General features: G+C 36.5%; 1 protein-coding gene across 1 annotated transcript in view; it reads right to left on the reverse strand.

The window, feature by feature from the left end:
- The window catches only part of spd-2 (spindle defective 2), a 740229-nt gene that overhangs the window by 431848 nt on the left and 287746 nt on the right, over positions 1 to 20635 (reverse strand). The gene's annotated exons all lie outside the window — the stretch shown is intronic.

The following is a 20635-nucleotide window of genomic DNA, read 5'->3' on the forward strand; positions in this document are numbered from 1 at the left end:
CGCAAGAATAAGACTAACTGTATTGATATTAACGCCTAGTTTCTGTTCGACTTCATGATTTTTATTAAAATTCGTAGCTCCTAATTTTCCAAATCCCTGTTGCCAGCCCTAGGTTCTGATCTCTTCCTTGTTCTTTCTTTTTCCCACGCTCCTGTCCTGGGGTCCTCTTTTCCTTTTTTGCAATTTGTACAGTGGCCTTTTATGCTTGTAAAAATTCTTTTAATATTTTGCATCGATAGGTAATATCCGTTCAGCATTTGTAGGAAATTCATAATGAAAATTATTGTAAAAATTCATCCCTTGTTTTGAGTCCAGCTGTCTTGGATAGGAAATTGTGTTATTTTATGGTTGTCCCATTTATTTCAAAATTCGAAGTATCTACCCTTGAAAATATTGTTACTCTCTTTAATTGACTGTTCATTTTCTTTGCCGTGTAAAAAAATCGTTTTGGTATATGTTGTAATATATTATTATTATGAAAATGCAGTTCCTTTTCTTTCCCCGATTACTGTCACACGTATTTCCATCCCCCTTTTTATCTGTACTTACCTCGGGTCCCTTTGGAAAATGGACACAGTAAAATGCTTCCTTGTGCGCTCTGCTAAATCGCTTCACTTTGAATCTGAAATCTGAGTACTTGTTTTGGGCGATATACACATAGATTTTGTGGTGAACTGCAATGCTTTTCGTGGCATGCCATACTTTGATGGACTGCTATTTGTTTATGTTACCACGTTAGTCGGACTAGTGTCCAAGTTCATAACTTGGTTGTATTCTCCAATGATCCCTGATTATTTGTGAGTGCACTACAATTTTGGCTGTATTTCTTAGTTTTCATTATTGGTTTATTGATTTGGCATCTCCGTACTGCTATATTTCTATCATTCTCAGTGTACATGCATACACCCATACACAGACGACACGACACTAAAAGACGTTTCATTGCCTACCGTTCTTCTGACCACTCTAAGTGGGATTCATCATCTAATTGGTTATCATTTGCTTTAAACACTGCAGTTCATGAAAGTCACAAGCAAACTCCTGCCTCATTGATGCTAGTGTTCACTCCCAATTCTCCACTCTATAATCTGTGGTCTATTAACAATCTTCTACCTGATGTCGCAAATCCAGAAACAATCCGTGCTGCTGGGCACCATGCGCGTAAGAATTTGAAAGTATATTATGCTAAGGTTCAATGTAACTATAATAGTGGGTGAAGACCACACAATCTGTCTGTGGGTGACCAGGTTTATGTAAAGACTCATACTATGAGTAGTGCTGCGGACCATGTCATTAGTAAGTTGGCCCCTAGATTTCGAGGTCCCTGCACAATTTTGAAATTTTCAACCACTGTGTCATTGTTAGTCGGCGATCCTGAAAAGAAGAGGATCAGTCGAGTCCATTTGTCGCAAGTCAAGATTCCCTAGTTATGACATGATTATTTAGAAGCCATTTAGGTACTTAAAGAAACTTAGTTTTAAGCAAATTTTGGGGTAAATGTCTGGCCAGATACATTGGCAATTTTACAGATTATTAAAGATTTTAGTTGCAATAAGAATGGTCGTTTGAGAACGTGTTAGGTATAATTTAGTATGTCCTTTAGGTTAAGATTTTTATTCATTGTCATAACTAGGGATCACTTGAAAACTTTTTCGGGTATTAAGGTAAACTCCAGTGAACTTTCCTAATTTTATTTGGTCTCTTATGTTTGGTAAATTTTAGAACATTCTTGCCCTGGGGAGGGGGAGGGGGGCTTGGAGTTCCCAAAGATGATGATTATGATGATGCTTGTTGTTTAAAGGGGCCTAACATTGAGGTCAGCGGCCCCTAATGGTACGAAATGAGACGAAATGGAATGACAAATTAAAAGTCCAAAATTCTCCACTGACCAGAATTCAAAACGTGAGGACGAAGAATGAATGGATGGATATGAATTTAAAACAATCAGTGGATGCGACCCGTAATACCTTACATTCACAGAAACTGACAGAAAAACAATAGGATTACTGACCAAGGGACTGCTGCTATAGCATAACACTGAATAGATGATGCTTGCAGTCTAAAGGTGTTCCAAAATCCAAGTCATCGGCCCCTCATAATGGTACTTATCGCTAGGAAAGTAGAACCATGGTATTAGTCATGTTGCGGTACTAATCAAAAGTAGCAGAGACTCATGGTATTCCACACAATATGGTACTACTCACAGGTTATGAAATTCGACATATAATACAGGCCTATGGTTTTTCTCACTTTGCGGGGCCATTTACAGGCAACACAACCCTATGGTTTTCATCACATAAGAGAACAAACCACAGGGACCTCCACTATCCCGTGGTGTTCCTCATATAGTGGGTACTAATCATAGGGAAGGCAGAACCATGGTAGCTATCATCCCATGGTCCTGATCATATGGTGGTACTAATTACAGGTACTGCAAAAGCCGACCGCACGGTGCTCCTGTGCGCTACTAATCACAAAACTATTTGGTACCTAATATAGTGGTACTAGGCACAAGTAAAAGCGACCCATGGTGATCTCCGCGTGGTGGTACTAATCACAAGTAGTTTCATGGTTCCAAGACAATCATCCCTTGGTCGCCCCTTTTAGTCGCCTCTTACGACAGGCAGGGGATACAGAGGGTGTATTATTCGTCTGCGTCCCCCACCCACACGGGGTAGTTCCCAAAGATATATAGGGCGAGGTAATCATCCACGAATGGAATTTTAACAGTTCCTGTTATGTAGTAATAGTTGTCAAGAAAAATATAAAACCCACCCTTCAGTCTACGTTTCTAAGACTCTTCTGCATAGCCGAGCTATGGCTTTCCCTGTGGAACTTCCTTTTCTGCTGCAGATTGATCTCTGTTCCAGTTGTCACAATAACCTCGTCCAGCCAGGGAATCTGCCGTGCCTGTTGGAAGGGGCACTATGTATTCCTGACCAGTTTGCATCCAACCTGGGAGTGCAGTGTTGCAAAGTTCCTGGTGGTGGCAGTTGCCCAGTACTGCGACATGTCTGACTACTTGTTCACTGTGAGTTCACTACTCGAGTGAACTAAATGAAGCTTCATTGGAGACCCTGGTGGGACTGAAAAGGGAACAGTGTTGGCAGGCGGCCGATGTCAGTAATCCAATGGACAGCAATACCTGTGGTCGAGTTTAGGAAATTCTGCTTCCAAGATACTCCTAGTAAGAGTCGCATCAAGATGTGGGTGATATGCATTGGTATCGGTGTGTTTTCATAGACTTCGGACCTCCAGTTAAAACCTCCATTTTATTTAAAGAGTTTTTTAAAATTAATTATCGAGCAGAGCTCGAGATTCCGCGGTGAAGGATGTCGCCGGTGATGACAATAACGTGGATGGAATTATTTAATTCTTGTCATTATGCTACAAATTTATCATGAAATAGTCATTGAATGAACTAAGCAACCCTCAGACATTTTTAAAGAACTCAATTATCTGATTGCTTTTGGGTTGTGTATTTATGTACATTTTTTGTATCGCAAGAATTACAATATTTGTGAAGAAGTTGATGAAATGTTTGTTTTATTTGTTGTGAATTTTTGTGAATTAAAAAAAAGTAATAAGGATTTTCAAGACTCACAGGAGAGATATATTTATTTAACCATTATGAGTGTTGGAAGAAATTATGCTTGTTGTAACCCATTTTTGTATCACACTGTATTTGCCACGGGAGGCTTCGATCACAAAATCGCTGAGTTTCGTAATCAAAACCTCTACAATACGTTTACTATAATATGGTACTATAATCTTATTGGCTAAAATAACAATTTTGGGTCGAATTGTAGGCAGCTTTCCTGATTGGCTGTTTCTCAATTTCCGGCCTATGGCTACTCTGTAGTAGCAGGGCTCTTCTTGGGGGACCGCTCAGCGGCTCCAGTCAGCTCAGTGTAAGCACATTTTCTTTTCTTGAATGTTAAATTAATATGTAAATTTATTGGTTTCGGAGTTTACCTTAGACCCTGGTTGTTGCCGTTTTGCTTTGTAATGCCTTAGCTCGTCAGCTAGGAACATCCTTTGTTTTGAAGGCAATTCCTTTTTATTGACCTTTTGTGTAATGTAAAATTTAATTTTTCCATTCTGGTTGCCTCCCGTAGTGCTGTGTCAATTTAGGTTAAGCCTGTGGAGCGATACGTCTCTCGCTGATGTGTATTAGGGGAGGACACCAACTCTAAAGGCCCCTGCATTAAATTTCAAAATCATCCAGTACTGCTATGAAAACGGAGATATGCCAGAGGATTTTGTTGAAAGCAAAGCAGTACTTCTGCACAAAAAAAGGAGATTCAACAGAATGCTCCAATTACAGAATACTAAGTCTTGTTTCACATGCAGCAAAAATATTCACATGCATATTAAAAAACAGAATCAAAATGAAAATTGAGCAGAATCTAGATGATCAGTTTGGGTTCAGGAAAGGAGTAGGAACAAGAGAAGCTATTATAGCACTTAAAACCATCTTGGAGAGAAGACTGGAGCTTAACAGAAATACATATATAGCTTTTGTAGACCTGGAAAAAGCTTTTGACAATGTTCATTGGAAAAGGCTGTTCAAAATTATGAAGGACATTCATTTGGACTGGAAAGACAGAAAAGCAATACTCAACCTCTACATCAATCAAAGAATAAACATCGAAAGTAATGATAAAGTATGCAAGGTGAGAATCAGGAAAGGAGTAAGACAGGGGTGTTCCTTATCACCATTTCTATTTAATCTGTACATTGAAGAGGCCATGAAAATTTTTAAATCCAAAACACCTGGCATTAAAATAAATGGAACAACTGTACACTGTATTAGATTTGCCAATGATATTGCACTTCTGGCTGACAATGAGAAGAACATGCAGATCATGCTCAACAAATTAACATCCATCTTAAAAGATTTCCAACTTAACATTAATGTAAATAAAACTAATGTTATGGTTGTAAGCAAATCTAAAATGAAGCCAGAGGCACAGCTCAGAATTGGAAATATTTTAATAAAACAGGTGCACAAGTTCTGCTATTTAGGATCAGTTATTACCGATAACAACAGATGCACTGTGGAAATAAAAAAAAGGATTTCCCTGTGTAAGAAAGCCTTTGAGGAGAAGAAGCAGCTCTTAACTAATAAATCCTTAAATACTGAACAAAAGAAATTATTTATCAAAACGTTCATTTGGAGTGTGCTGCTATACGGCTGTGAAGGATGGACTCTCTTGAAGGAGGACGTGAAATGACTAGAAGCAGTGGAAATGTGGCTATGGAGGAAGATGACTAGAACTAGCTGGATTGAGAAGAAAACTAATGAAGCAGTGCTTAGAGGAATAAACACCCAGAGGCATTTAATAACAGCGATAAAAAGGAGAAAAGCATCAGTTTTCGGTCACATTCTCCGGCATAATAACTTCATAAAGAACTTGTTCGAAGGCAAGGTGATGGGAAAGAAAGGCAGAGGAAACCACGGAAGAAGATCATTGAAGAGGTAGTTGAGATGATGCGATGCCAAGGTTATGGAGAGATGAAAAGGATCGCAGAGAGAAGAGATCAATGGTTGCAGCGACAAGGCGAAGCCTTTAGATGATGATGATGATGATCCGTTATTTCCTTGGTAAACTATTGGCAATAATTTGTAAACTCTTTTTCTATTTGCCTTTTAAGATGGTTGTAATTATATTTATATTCCCTGTTAAATTTCCATAGTGAATTGCATTATCAAGCTATGCTCACCTTCCTTAAAAGTAGTTAAAACATTTTATCACGATTTTTATTTTTGGAAGAACTATGGACAGAAATCTTGTTTCATCTTGTTTTCTGGTTAATGTTATCCTTTTAATTACTGTAATATTAAAACTTGAATGAAGGGTAAACGCTCTCACGTCTTTTTTCCTACGTCATGTAAGATCACGTCCTCTGTAGGGTTTCCCGGCCTTCTTCCTATATCCTTTCTCTAGTTGTCATGTTTGTAATCCTGCGTATCTTTGTTTCTAGCCATGTGTGTGTGTTAAAATTTGAAATTTTTTAATGGTGTGTTATCGGCTGATGCACGTTCCTTGAGGTTGGTTATTTTGATTATCACATTATTACTTTGTTTGATATGTGCAAATATTATGTGACCCAGTTCCTAAATTGGGGGGTGACAAAAACATTGTATGTAAAAAGCCACACCTTTAAAACAGTGCAACCTAAAAACTCATGCAAAAGCTTTATATGAGATCACAAAAGTAATTTAATATAACGGAATCCACCTTTTCTATACATAACTGTTGCACATAGATTATGTTACAACATTTTAATTAGACACGTATACAATGTCATCAGCCATATATAAAACCAAGCAAGTGAATAGATTTAGATGTAGCAACAAGACACAAAGACTAGATAAAATTCATATAATGTAACATTTAAAATAGTTCATGTAAAAAGTACAACTGAAGCAGGTTTTCGGGTAAAGATGCTTAGGGGAGGGAAGGACAGGAAGGGAGGGGCTTGGAGAGGAAACGCCTACGGGGGAGATGTTGGTTTTCAAGCGGCGATGATGTTCATTCAGAGATCAATTGAAATTAAAGTACTGTAACATTGTCTTCTCAACATGTTTATAAACTACAAATAATTGTCCATGCGAAGTAAGATGCTAGAAGAAAGCTCTTCTGCTTCTGGAATCCTGAAGGACGATGGATGTTTAACGAGGCGGAATAATATATGGAGTTAAATAAAGGTGGATATAAATTCGCAGTTCAATGCGGACCATAAAATTGACTCAGAATCAACGACAGTAAGAAAAAAATAAATTTGGACAAGTGGAAGAAAATGTTTAATAAAATATGTCATAAGGGAATTTACGCGTGTTGTGATAAGCTGAAGAGAGAAATGGTGGTAGGTAAGGTTCAAAGGAAATCATGAGGAGGTGAAGGGAGAAAAATAAAGGAAGGAGAAGAAAAGGTTTGGGTGGTGTTTTTTTTTTTTTTTTTGTTTTTTTTTTTTTCGATTTCCACTTTCACAACTTGTCATTTTTATACCACGCACAGGACCTTTTTTATGGATCTCTATTTTTTAACATAATATAGCGCTTCTCTGGACTCCTAAGCCTCCATGCGCAACAATTACCTAGTTCCAAAAAACTGAAAAGCCTTTCCAACATCCATGTGTTTTGACGTCTATGAATAGCTTAAAAAATGACGCAACTTCTTCGAATATACAACAGCAAACTCAAGAAGCCAGCATTCAACTGATAATTCTTCTTTATAACATCTTTTAGTGCACACTGGACTTTTATTGCTATACGGCGCACTGAACTTTATTCATAATTAAACAACATAACTTCCGCTCAGTGCTTCGTCAATTGGAAGAGTTATTATTTTTAATATATTGCTACTCTATATCCCACATGGTATGTACTTCTAAAAAGACTGTACTTGTGTTTACATTGTTTATTTTTTCTTCGATATTTACGCTTTAATTTACTTCAGGCTGATGATGACCTATTACTAGGTTGAAACTAGTCCCTATGTAATTTATACTATTTACATTTTGTATTGAAAAGGTGGACCCAAAATAATATATTAATTTACTCTATTGTTAGCACAGTTCAATACGGATCTATCATTATGAAACTTATTTCTTTTAATTTAATTTCTTTGAAGGGTCGAAACAGGGATTTGAGCTTCTGGTCTGCGATGAAAACTGGAATTATATTGTGCTTCCTATGAATGCGCCCTATTCTGTCAGTTATACCTGCCACGTAAGGAAGAAATACTTTCTTCTTTTTACTGTAGTCCTGGTTGATACAATCCGTGTTAGGCTCCTTGATCTTCAAAGCTCATGCTATGTCTCCTGACGTATAGCCGTTTTTTTTTTTTCATGGATGTTGTCAGTTCTCTTAATGTACTTAAGCGGTTATCAGCGCCTGCAACATTACTGACCCTAGTAAATAACGTTCAAAGGAGAGCTGTTTTTGGCACGGGTGGTGATGTAAGGACTTATGAAGGTATCTTTCAGAATATGTAGGTTTCTTGGACATTGCATGGCCTAGTGTACCATCATTCTTCTTGTATACTAGCACATCAAGAAAAGGTAATTTACCTTCATTTTCTACTTCCATCGTCAACTGGATCTTACTGGTAATGGAATTTAGGTGTTCCAAAAATTCACTTAATGTTTCCCTTCCATGTGGCCAGACTGAAAATGTATCATCTACGAAACGATACAAGCACTTAGGTTTCAATGGCACTGTAGTTAATGCAGCAGACTCAAAGTGTTAGCAGCCACTGGTGACAGAGGTGAACACATTGCTGCTCCTTCTGTATGTTCGTAATAATCCCCTTTGTAGTAGAATTAAGTAGATTTTAAACAAACTGCTGCCAGATTGGTCAAGTCCTCAGACAGGTATTGTCTGATGAAAGCGTCTCTTCTACTGGTTGCTCATATATTGGCATGAAGCACCAAGGTGAAAGAACACATTACGTCAGTAAAGAATGTCGCTCTTTCATCCTATAAGCCATAAGCCAGTCTGCCGTAGCAGAACATTTCTACAGTACAGACCATGAAATCCTCTTTGACCAGGCGAAGGTCATCGCACCTGTAAAAGACTTCTATGCTCGACTGCCAAGAGAAGCCATACAGATAGAGTTACGCCCAAATAACATCAACAGGGAAGACGGCTTCAAGTTATCAAATACATGGAGACCTGTACTGCAGAAATACATGCATAACACCACCATAGAACAGCAGGACGCACTCACGAAACCATCGACAGAGGGCGGTGTATCAGAAAAATGATCCTCGAGTCCAATTAGTGAGGTAGTCCGTGGATAGTACGGTCATGACTTCCACGTTTCTTTGAATTTCTTTGCTCACTGTTGAACTTAACATGCCCTGATGAAGGCCAATGCAATTTGGCTGAAAGCTCTGCTTCATTAAATAAATATAGTGGCTTTAATCCAGTAACAATAAAAATTAAATAATTGAAGTTCAACCAATTCAATACATAAAAGAAAGAAATGTAGTAATTACATTCTTATTTAAATGGGACCGGTTTCGACCCTAGTCCAGGTCATCGTCAGCCATAAAAACAAGTAGGCGAAATCACACAATGTTTATGAATATTGGAGAAATGGGTCAGTTTCACACTCTGTCATGCACAAAGTCACAAACACTATCAAATAATATATGAAGATTATAAATAAACTTGAAGTCCCAGACGAATAGATTTGTAGAAGCAAACCGCCAGTTCCCGGTGATCAGCGCGGCACATTCAAGGTCATGCGCTGCGGTCTCGAACGCCAAAGTAGAGTGGAGAATGTCTTGAAGATCCAATATTTGTCTCGGTTGCGGGAAGTTAAGTACGTATATAAAAAATATACGACGCAAATCAGTATAATTGAATGAGAACTTGTGCTACTGCTAAGTTCTTGGAAAACAGTTGACTTGAAAAAACAATTGTAAAGAGAAAAAAATGTAGTAAAAAGCGCAATATCGGAAAACAAATGAAAACTTATATGCACAGTGCGCTATTTTTTAAATTGAAAAAAATTATTAGGACATGATTGAAGTAGTCGAAGTTGGCGCAAGACAAGAGTTAAAATTTGAAAGAGGAGAACCGAAATGAAGGTCGATTGGTTTTTTTTTATAAATAGAGAAGGTAGAATAAATTAACAGAGGAAGAGTGATAGTGAAAAAAGAGAAAAAATAAAAGAGATTGAAGTTAGATGGTATTGAGGAAGGATAAGATAGGGAAAATGAAGGAGGGGTAGTTTAGGGTGGGTTAGGAGGGTGGGTTATTGGAGGTAGAAAATGTTGGTGGGAACTTTGTAAGGCATGGAAAATAGAATTGGGGTTTTGGAATTTGGAATTTTTGAGAAGAAGAATTAGGAAGTCAAAAAGGATATTGGGTTTTTTAGAAATGTCGTTTAAATTGAAATTAGGGTTGAAGTACTGGTCAAGGTGGATAAAGCAATTTTCAGTAATGTTTAAGAGGGGGCCTTTGTTAATGATTTTAAGTATATTCATGTCATTGTTAATACTGGTGAAACTATGCTTGGAGTCTTGTATGTGTTGTCCTATGGCAGAGAATCTGTTGTATTTAATGGCGTTGACATGTTCAGAGTACCTGATATTGAAGTTGCGGCCAGTTTGTCCAACGTAGGAGGAATTGCAGTTGTTGCATTTGAATCTGTATACACCAGATTTACAAAAAGCATTCGATTTATTTAGAGATTTAGAGTTGTGTAAGATATCAAGATTTCTATTGTTAGTTCTAAAAGAAATTTTCATGTTATGTTTTTTAAAAATATTAGTTATTTTATAAGCATCCTGAGTGAAAGTGAAGGTGGAAAAAGCAGTTGGTTTTATTGTGTCTTTAGATAAAGTGGTTTTTGGACGGTGTTTGAATTTGTTGATGATGCGGTTAGTGAAGGAGTTGTTAAAGCCATTAAATTTAGCAATGTTGCGGATGGTGTTTAATTCATTATTTAAATCTTTTTTGGACATAGGGGTGTTGAAAGCACGAAAAATTAAGCTGTTATAAGTAGCACGTTTATGAGCTTGGGGGTGCGAAGAATCTTGTCTTATTGTAGTTGCTGTTTGGGTTGGTTTTCTGAAAATTTTGTAAGATAAAGAGGAAGGATGTCTAGTAATAGTTAGGTCTAGAAAATTAAGAGTTTGGTTGTGTTCTGATTCGAGGGTGAATTTAATGTTAGAGTCTAAGTTGTTGAGAAGAAGAAGTGTAGAGGCTGCGTTGGTTGATTCCTCATTTAATATTACTAGTGTGTCGTCGACATATCTCGCCCAAAAGAGGATGTTGGAGAAATTATTATTATTATTAATTTTAGTGTTTTCTAAGAAGTCGAGGTAAATTTCAGCAAGAATGCCAGAAGCTGGTGAGCCCATAGCCAAGCCATCTTGTTGATAAATGGTGTTGTCAAAGGTAAAATAATTATTGTTGAGAACTAATTTTAAAATAGACATGAAGTCTTGAATTTCAAGTTTACTTAGGTTACTGAATTTGTTTAGGTTGTTGTTTATAATGGGGAATAATTTTGAAATTGGAATACTAGGGTACATGTTCACAATGTCAAAAGAATTGAGAGAAAAATTTGGTTGGATTTGTTGATTAGATCAGAAGTGTTTTTGATAGATTTGTTGGATAAAATTCGATAATTTTTTAGTAAAAATGTTTGGATAAATTTAGAAGTGTTGTATAGGGGACTGGGTCTGTAATTGATTATTGGATGGATGGGAATGTTAGTTTTGTGAATTTTAGTGAGTGCTTTGGCAGTGGGTAATCCTGGGTTCATGTTTATTAATTTATTTTTTTCTTGATCTGTGAGGAGAAAGGAAGCGTTTTTTAAAGTATGTTTGAGTAGGCGTTGGATTTTTGTGGTTGGGTCTTTTTTTTTTACTATAGAAAAAGAAGGGTCACTGAAAAAGTTTTTGGTTTTATCTAAGTAGTCAGTTTTATCCATTATGACAGTGTTGCCTTTAAGATTTGGTGATAATGAGATTATTGTCATTGATTTTCTTTTTAAGATCTGAAATGATTTTATTATCTTTAATTAAATTAATATTATTATTATTATTATTATTATTATTATTATTATTATTATTATTATTATTATTATTATTATTATTATTATTAAGAGAAGTGTTTTTGTTATTGTTAATGAAGACTTTTTCGAGTTTCCTTTTTACTTCATATCTGATTTCATCTTTTACATCTGTTGGCATTTTATTAATGGCTATTTCAGATTCAATAATTAAATTGGTGGCACATTGAAAGTGTTGAGATTGGGCCAATTGTGTTTGAAGCCCTTTGAAAGAATTGAGTTTTCAGCATAACTCAGAGTTGTTTTAGATAGATTTACGATGGGAGGATGGAATTGTTCAATAGTTTTGGAGGGTGTGTTACGGTTCTTAAACTGGAATTTATGTGAAGAAGAGTTGTTCTTAAGAATTTTGAGTTTTTTCTCTAGGGTTTGTTGTTTGATTGACAGTACGTGAAATAATTTATTGTCTACTTGAGTTAGGAAGAGGTTCCATTGTGCACTCAGGAGAAGATTAGCAATTTCTAGATGTGTTTCGTATAATCTGTTGTTTAAAAATGATTTTTTCTTGTATAAGAAACGAATTTCGTTTTTTAACCAAATTTTGTTGGTTATTCTTTGGGTTTTTAACATGTGAGGAGAAGAAATGTTTTTTCTGGTACAACTTTGAGGAAATTTCGGGGTTAGATTGTAGGATATGCATTGTTTCAGGAAAGATTCACAAGCTAACCAAGCTAAACAAAAAGCCTTCTCTTACATGGGCCTTAAGATCAAGATCGCTAAATTAGGAAAAGATATCGACTTCCTGAAACAATGCATATCCTACAATCTAACCCCGAAATTTCCTCAAAGTTGTACCAGAAAAAACATTTCTTCTCCTCACATGTTAAAAACCCAAAGAATAACCAACAAAATTTGGTTAAAAAACGAAATTCGTTTCTTATACAAGAAAAAATCATTTTTAAACAACAGATTATACGAAACACATCTAGAAATTGCTAATCTTCTCCCGAGTGCACAATGGAACCTCTTCCTAACTCAAGTAGACAATAAATTATTTCATGTACTGTCAATCAAACAACAAACCCTAGAGAGAAAACTCAAAATTCTTAAGAACAACTCTTCTTCACATAAATTCCAGTTTAAGAACCGTAACACACCCTCCAAAACTATTGAACAATTCCATCCTCCCATCGTAAATCTATCTAAAACAACTCTGAGTTATGCTGAAAACTCAATTCTTTCAAAGGGCTTCAAACACAATTGGCCCAATCTCAACACTTTCAATGTAGCCACCAATTTAATTATTGAATCTGAAATAGCCATTAACAAAATGCCAACAGATGTACAAGATGAAATCAGATATGAAGTAAAAAGGAAACTCGAAAAAGTCTTCATTAATAATAACAAAAACACTTCTCTTAATAATAATAATAATAATAATAATAATAATAATAATAATAATAATAATAATAATAATAATAATAATACTAATTTAATTAAAGATAATAAAATCATTTCAGATCTTAAAAAGAAAATCAATGACAATAATCTCATTATCACCAAATCTGATAAAGGCAACACTACTGTCATAATGGATAAAAATGACTACTTAGATAAAACCAAAAACTTTTTCAGTGACCCTTCTTTTTCTATAGTAAAAAAAGACCCAACCACAAAAATCCAATGCCTACTCAAACATACTTTAAAAAATGCGTCCTTTCTCCTCACAGATCAAGAAAAAAATAAATTAATAAACATGAACCCAGGACTACCCACTGCCAAAGCACTCCCTAAAATTCACAAAACTAACATTCCCATCCGTCCAATAATCAATTACAGACCCAGTCCCCTATACAACACTTCTAAATTTATCCAAACATTTTTACTAAAAAATTATCGATTTTTATCCAACAAATCTATCAAAAACACTTCTGATCTAATCAACAAATCCAACCAAATTTTTCTCTCAATTCTTTTGACATTGTGAACATGTACCCTAGTATTCCAATTTCAAAATTATTCCCCATTATAAACAACAACCTAAACAAATTCAGTAACCTAAGTAAACTTGAAATTCAAGACTTCATGTCTATTTTAAAATTAGTTCTCAACAATAATTATTTTACCTTTGACAACACCATTTATCAACAAGATGGCTTGGCTATGGGCTCACCAGCTTCTGGCATTCTTGCTGAAATTTACCTCGACTTCTTAGAAAACACTAAAATTAATAATAATAATAATTTCTCCAACATCCTCTTTTGGGCGAGATATGTCGACGACACACTAGTAATATTAAATGAGGAATCAACCAACGCAGCCTCTACACTTCTTCTTCTCAACAACTTAGACTCTAACATTAAATTCACCCTCGAATCAGAACACAACCAAACTCTTAATTTTCTAGACCTAACTATTACTAGACATCCTTCCTCTTTATCTTACAAAAATTTTCAGAAAACCAACCCAAACAGCAACTACAATAAGACAAGATTCTTCGCACCCCCAAGCTCATAAACGTGCTACTTATAACAGCTTAATTTTTCGTGCCTTCAACACCCCTATGTCCAAAAAAGATTTAAATAATGAATTAAACACCATCCGCAACATTGCTAAATTTAATGGCTTTAACAACTCCTTCACTAACCGCATCATCAACAAATTCAAACACCGTCCAAAAACCACTTTATCTAAAGACACAATAAAACCAACTGCTTTTTCCACCTTCACTTTCACTCAGGATGCTTATAAAATAACTAATATTTTTAAAAAACATAACATGAAAATTTCTTTTAGAACTAACAATAGAAATCTTGATATCTTACACAACTCTAAATCTCTAAATAAGTCTAATGCTTTTTCTAAATCTGGTGTATACAGATTCAAATGCAACAACTGCAATTCCTCCTACGTCGGACAAACTGGCCGCAACTTCAATATCAGGTACTCTGAACATGTCAACGCCATTAAATACAACAGATTCTCTGCCATAGGACAGCACATACAAGACTCCAAGCATAGTTTCACCAGTATTAACAATGACATGAATATACTTAAAATCATTAACAAAGGCCCCCTCTTAAACATTACTGAAAATTGCTTTATCCACCTTGACCAGTACTTCAACCCTAATTTCAATTTAAACGACATTTCTAAAAAACCCAATATCCTTTTTGACTTCCTAATTCTTCTTCTCAAAAATTCCAAATTCCAAAACCCCAATTCTATTTTCCATGCCTTACAAAGTTCCCACCCACATTTTCTACCTCCAATAACCCACCCTCCTAACCCACCCTAAACTACCCCTCCTTCATTTTCCCTATCTCATCCTTCCTCAATACCATCTAACTTCAATCTCTTATTTTTTCTCTTTTTTCACTATCACTCTTCCTCTGTTAATTTATTCTACCTTCTCTATTTATTAAAAAAAAAAAAAAACCAATCGACCTTCATTTCGGTTCTCCTCTTTCAAATTTTAACTCTTGTCTTGCGCCAACTTCGACTACTTCAATCATGTCCTAATAATTTTTTTCAATTTAAAAAATAGCGCACTGTGCATATAAGTTTTCATTTGTTTTCCGATATTGCGCTTTTTACTACATTTTTTTCTCTTTACAATTGTTTTTTCAAGTCAACTGTTTTCCAAGAACTTAGCAGGAGCACAAGTTCTCATACAATTATACTGATTTGCGTCATATATTTTTTATATACGTACTTAACTTCCCGCAACCGAGACAAATATTGGATCTTCAAGACATTCTCCACTCTACTTTGGCGTTCGAGACCGCAGCGCATGACCTTGAATGTGCCGCGCTGATCACCGGGAACTGGCGGTTTGCTTCTACAAATCTATTCGTCTGCGACTTCAAGTTTATTTATAATCTTCATATATTATTTGATAGTGTTTGTGATTTTGTGCCTGACAGAGTGTGAAACTGACCCATTTCTCCAATATTCATAAACATTGTGTGATTTCGCCTACTTGTTTTTACGGCTGACGATGACCTGGACTAGGGTCGAAACCGGTCCCATTTAAATAAGAATGTAATTACTACATTTCTTTCTTTTATGTATTGAATTGGTTGAACTTCAATTATTTAATTTTTATTGTTAATAATTTCAATACGGAACAATGAAATTGTTATCTTTAAATTTTAATCCAGTATTCATTTACGTTAATACTATGAGCCACGAAAAACCACGTTCATTACTTATTTTACTTCCCTTTGTTTATTTCTGCATAATTTACGTTTCTTTATTCTTTTTACTCCTTTGACCCCGCATTGAACTGAGAAATATTCCCTTGAAGTTCTTATTGATATTACAACTTCCACCTTTTTAACCTTCCGTCGGTTGCAATATATAAAGTTTCAAGGCAGGTCGCAATGAGCCCGAGAGATCTCCCCACGTATACATTTCGGGAAGTTCAAGTGGGCAGCTATGAAGTACTCCTTACGTTACACAGGTGTGTTTGAGTCAGTTAAAAAATGGTTTAACGAAATTCTGATCCCAAAATAAGCCGCATTTTATCACCAAAATTTTAGGTGTCTTTGCAGTATTCACAATTTTAATCATAGAGAAAATCTTATGTTGTAGGAAACTATGTTCATACATCTGAACAATAACAACAACAAACTTGGGAAATATCATAAACAGGACTAAACAGGTCATACATTCATCAGTAAGGATTCTGCAAGAAAACTAATATTTTCCACACAAAAGAAAATCCGTCTCGTTTAAGTGAGCAGTAATCAGAGAGCACTAGTATTTATGTGATACTACACGTGGTGATAACACGTGAAATAAATTTGTTTTCTTGATTGAGCATACGAAAATAAGCATCGGCACCATAATAATAAATTAATAATAATAATATAAAAAGCCTATAGTGTCAGAAGTTTTGATGTAAACTGTGTGACATTTTCTCCAGCTTCATTTACCACATTCACTACGTATTTATCAGTTTAAATATAAAATACACCAGCATCCATGTTTCAACCTTTTCTAGCACAAGTTCACTTCACTTTAGTGTCTTAATTAACACTCACAGAAGTTACAGTAGCATCCACTGCAAACAAAATCTGCATGCTGGAAACAGATTGCTGAGGAACAAACTCTGCATTCATACTTCGACAATCTTCTCTTGCCAGTTTCAGCTGTGCACATGAAACATCTCCACCTTTTTTGTTCTTGTCCTGGCCTATAGTCTTCTTCATCCTCCTCGGGCTGTACTGGACGGTATCGTTTCAATCTCATCTGCAGACATAATGGCATTCCAATTGTTTTCAAACTCCTCCTAGAAAGTCGTTGTAGAACAAGCTCATTTGAAAGCTGCTTCAGATACACTCTCCTGAGCTATTTCTAGCCATTTCCTACATAAATAATCTGGGAGTTGATGCCTGCTATGTTAAACATGGCATACAATATCACCAAAGGCCAGCGACAAGTGTTTCTGGCTACATTGAATGATACAAATTCTTATAATTTTGTAAATTACCACCTATTCAATACAAGTAGATCTTCAATACGGACAAAGAAGATGAAATTTATAACCTGCAATGCATTGAATGAGGCACACATTTTGTCAGCTGTATCAACACCTCCCTTCGTCTGGTTATAAAATGTATTGATACAAGGCTTGCGCTTTTCCTTTGTTTCTGGGTCTATTTCAGAGTCACTGTGTAGTGTTGATATCAGTAAAACAGTTCTGCCCCTCTTTGGAACATATGATACCAAAGTAGTAGAATCTTGAAATCTGAAGAGGCTAGAATATTGTTCTCTTCCTCTCGAGGAAGTAAATTCAGGCAGCAGTTCTCTATTTTTTTTTTTTTTACTGTTCCCACATAAGACAAATTGTTTTGCTTCATATCTTCAACCCGAGGTACACTGATGAACCCATTATCAGCAGTGATGTTGCGACCAGATCCAATAATTGGTTCAGTGAGCCTTTTCACAACATCTGTAGGCTTGTTGCTGACACAGAAAGGCCCGTCAGGCTTCCTACCAGCATATATTTCTAAGTTGTAAATGTAACACATTTTTGCATCAACTAATGCATAAATCTTTATCCCATACTTATTGGGTTTCGAAGGTATATATTGGCGGAAGGAACATTTACCTCGGAAACCTTCCAACTTTTCATCTGAAGTTACATTTTTACCCAAACTATAGGATTTCATGCAGTTCTCCACAAACCGCGTAAAAATATTTCGTACAGGTGCTAGTCGATCATGTTCCTTTCTTTCTTCACAGGTTTGGCGGTCGTCAAATCTTAAACAATGAATCAAGAACTTAAATCTCCTGAGGCTCATCACCAGTGCAAACTTTTCTATACCATCTCCATCAGTGCCCCAGAGATCTTCAAGGCTCTGCTTATTCCCTCTAAGATCCTGCCAAGTACAACAGGCCAAAGAATGCTTTTATCTCTATCCGGTCTGTAAGCTCAGCATCCCTCTCATGAGTAAAAGTTTTCTTTCACGTAGTCCACGTATTGATTTGTGCAAGTTACAATAGTGCCTATTATTTCCTCTGTAAAGAAACACTGCCAGGAGTCAAGCAGTGATTTAGCTTACCTTGCTAGTCCTATAACTCCAGATAGATGTCGTACGTGATTGTGCTTCCTGGCGCGGACCCGTTGGGATAGCGGCACCGTACACCATTTTGTCTTTGTCTTTCCCTTCATAATAATTAGCACTGGCCCCTAATGCTCCTTGTTCATCAGCATCACCGTTGTCATCATCTTGTTCTGTTTCCAAGGGACCATCTCTTGATTCCAGAAGAGAGTCACTGTTTGTGTCACTTTTGTCTTCAAAATTCTCATGTTACGCATCATCGTCTTCATCCAGCAAGAGTCGTTGGACATCCTCCACATCTTCTGCTCTGTCTAAGTTAAAATGTTCCTTCCTACTGGCCATAATGTATGGTATGGTAAATCTAAAATAAAGAGAAAGTAGTCCCAATGTGCCTGTGAGGCACTATCTATATGTTTACATGGGAAATTACACCAACTTTAGGGTAAAGAAATGATTTAACTACTTACAGAACAGCAATTGTTTGGATCTCTTTGAACAGTTGCAATGATCTACCAGATCAGATGGAACACAGGCTGCCTGTGGCAAGGAGCAAGGCTAGTCAGAGGATGAAAATTGTAGGTCCGCGCATTGGAGCGGTAGCGACCGATGGAAGGTTAAATAGATTTCAATATTCAAGTTAAAGGAAACTATCCACAGCTGTATTACAGTTTCCATAGAAACATTTTACAACATTTAAAACAGATGACTGTTCACAGTTTGCTTTTGAAGAATAATTTTAATGTTTATAAAGAAACTTTATACAGTGAAACCTCGATTCTCCGTTTTTCGAGGGACCATGAAAATAAAACGTACAACACGGGAAAACGGAAATCCGGGAATGAATGAAAACCATCAACAATTTGGCTAAACATCACAAAAATGAAGTATGTATAATTATAATCTTACAAAAACTCCTAAACCAAACCAAACCAAACCACAGCCCCAGAGGGACTTTGCCTACCAAGCGACCGCTGCTCAGCCCAAAGGCCTCCAGATTACGAGGTGCGCATGGTCAGTGCGACGAATCCTCTCGGCCGATATTCCTGGCTCTGTAGATCGGGGTCGCCATCTCACCATTAGATAGCTCCACAATTAAAGGTAATCACGTAGGCTGAGTGGACCTAGAACCAGACTTATATCCAGGTTAAATTGCCTGACCTGGTCGCAATCAAACTCGGGCCCTCTGGATGAGAGGCGGGCATGTTAGACCGCGAAACCGCATTAATTACTGGTACGCGAGTTCAAAATCTCGATACTTTATATTCAATTTTACAGGAGAATCTTTGACAGTTTCCCATGAAAACTTCTTTCAGCTCAGCAACTTTGATTAGGCTAGCCAAACTATTCGAAAAATCTAATAACGCCAAGCCAAACGACAATCGACCCCAAGTAGTTTGTAATTCTCTCATCTAATAAAATAAGGCACATTAGATACAAAAACACCCAAAATGATGGCGAAATCCGTTCACTTCTTAATCTTTCATCGTAATTTGGTCTCCGGTATACTGTTCGTTGCGAGGTGGTCTCGCTAACAAAATCATGTACGATAATATCAAAAATACTGAATTTGTGTTAAGGAGCAGTTTCGATTCCTGCCTGAAAGCCCAGTTACTCTGCAGTGCCCTGAGCAAAGTGCCGCAAACCTCTTCGGCAGTACCATCGAAAAATGTAAAAATATATACATCTAACCCTGGACATAATATAGACGTTTTATAAGTGCGAACATTTGACGAAACTCGTTCCGTCTTCAAGCAGAGCTGTCAAAATGCACCGTGTCTCCTTGCAATTGTTGTGGCCAGTCTCTGCTTTATGATTTTCCGAGATTCTCTAAACAATACCACTCGAATGCGATGCTAAGATGGTCCCTTATGCAAGTTCACCGCCGATCGCTTTTCCAGTACCGGTACAGTACTTGCTTTAATTATCGCAGTGACGGGGCGTTAACGCCAAGATCCATAAATATGCCATAGCCATACTTTCGTGAGATACAGTTTATTAAAAAACGATTGATCGAGGATTTAGCATTGATGGGACTGGAATTTCTGGACAGTTGATCCGGGAAATCGTTTGTTTGAGGAACGGATAATGCGGGACTTTTACAACGTGATTTAATTACGATGCTCGCGGGACCACGTAATTTGAACGCACATTCCGGGAAAACGTATTTTCCGGGAACGGATAATCGAGGTTCCACTGTACATGTTTCATCATTTCTGCTTCTGATCAATTGTGACAAGACCTTTTATTTAAATTTAGAATCTTCCTACTCTAAGTAAAACTCACGACTTTCAAGATTCCATCTTGAGTAAAATAATTAAGTGTCGTTCTAATTGTGACTATCATATTTACAGAGAAACTCTGTGTGTGGTTTCGACCTTTGTATAACACTTCATTTATGACAGGACGTCCTCGGACACTCCCGGCACTAAAAGCCATACGCCATTTCATATGACAGGACTTTTTATTTATTAAGGACCTTACAATTCTAAGTCGAACTCAATACTTTCAAAGTTCTAACTTGAG

This window comes from Anabrus simplex, chromosome 7 (genome assembly GCF_040414725.1).
Source record: "Anabrus simplex isolate iqAnaSimp1 chromosome 7, ASM4041472v1, whole genome shotgun sequence".
NCBI classification, from domain to species: Eukaryota; Metazoa; Arthropoda; class Insecta; order Orthoptera; family Tettigoniidae; genus Anabrus; species Anabrus simplex.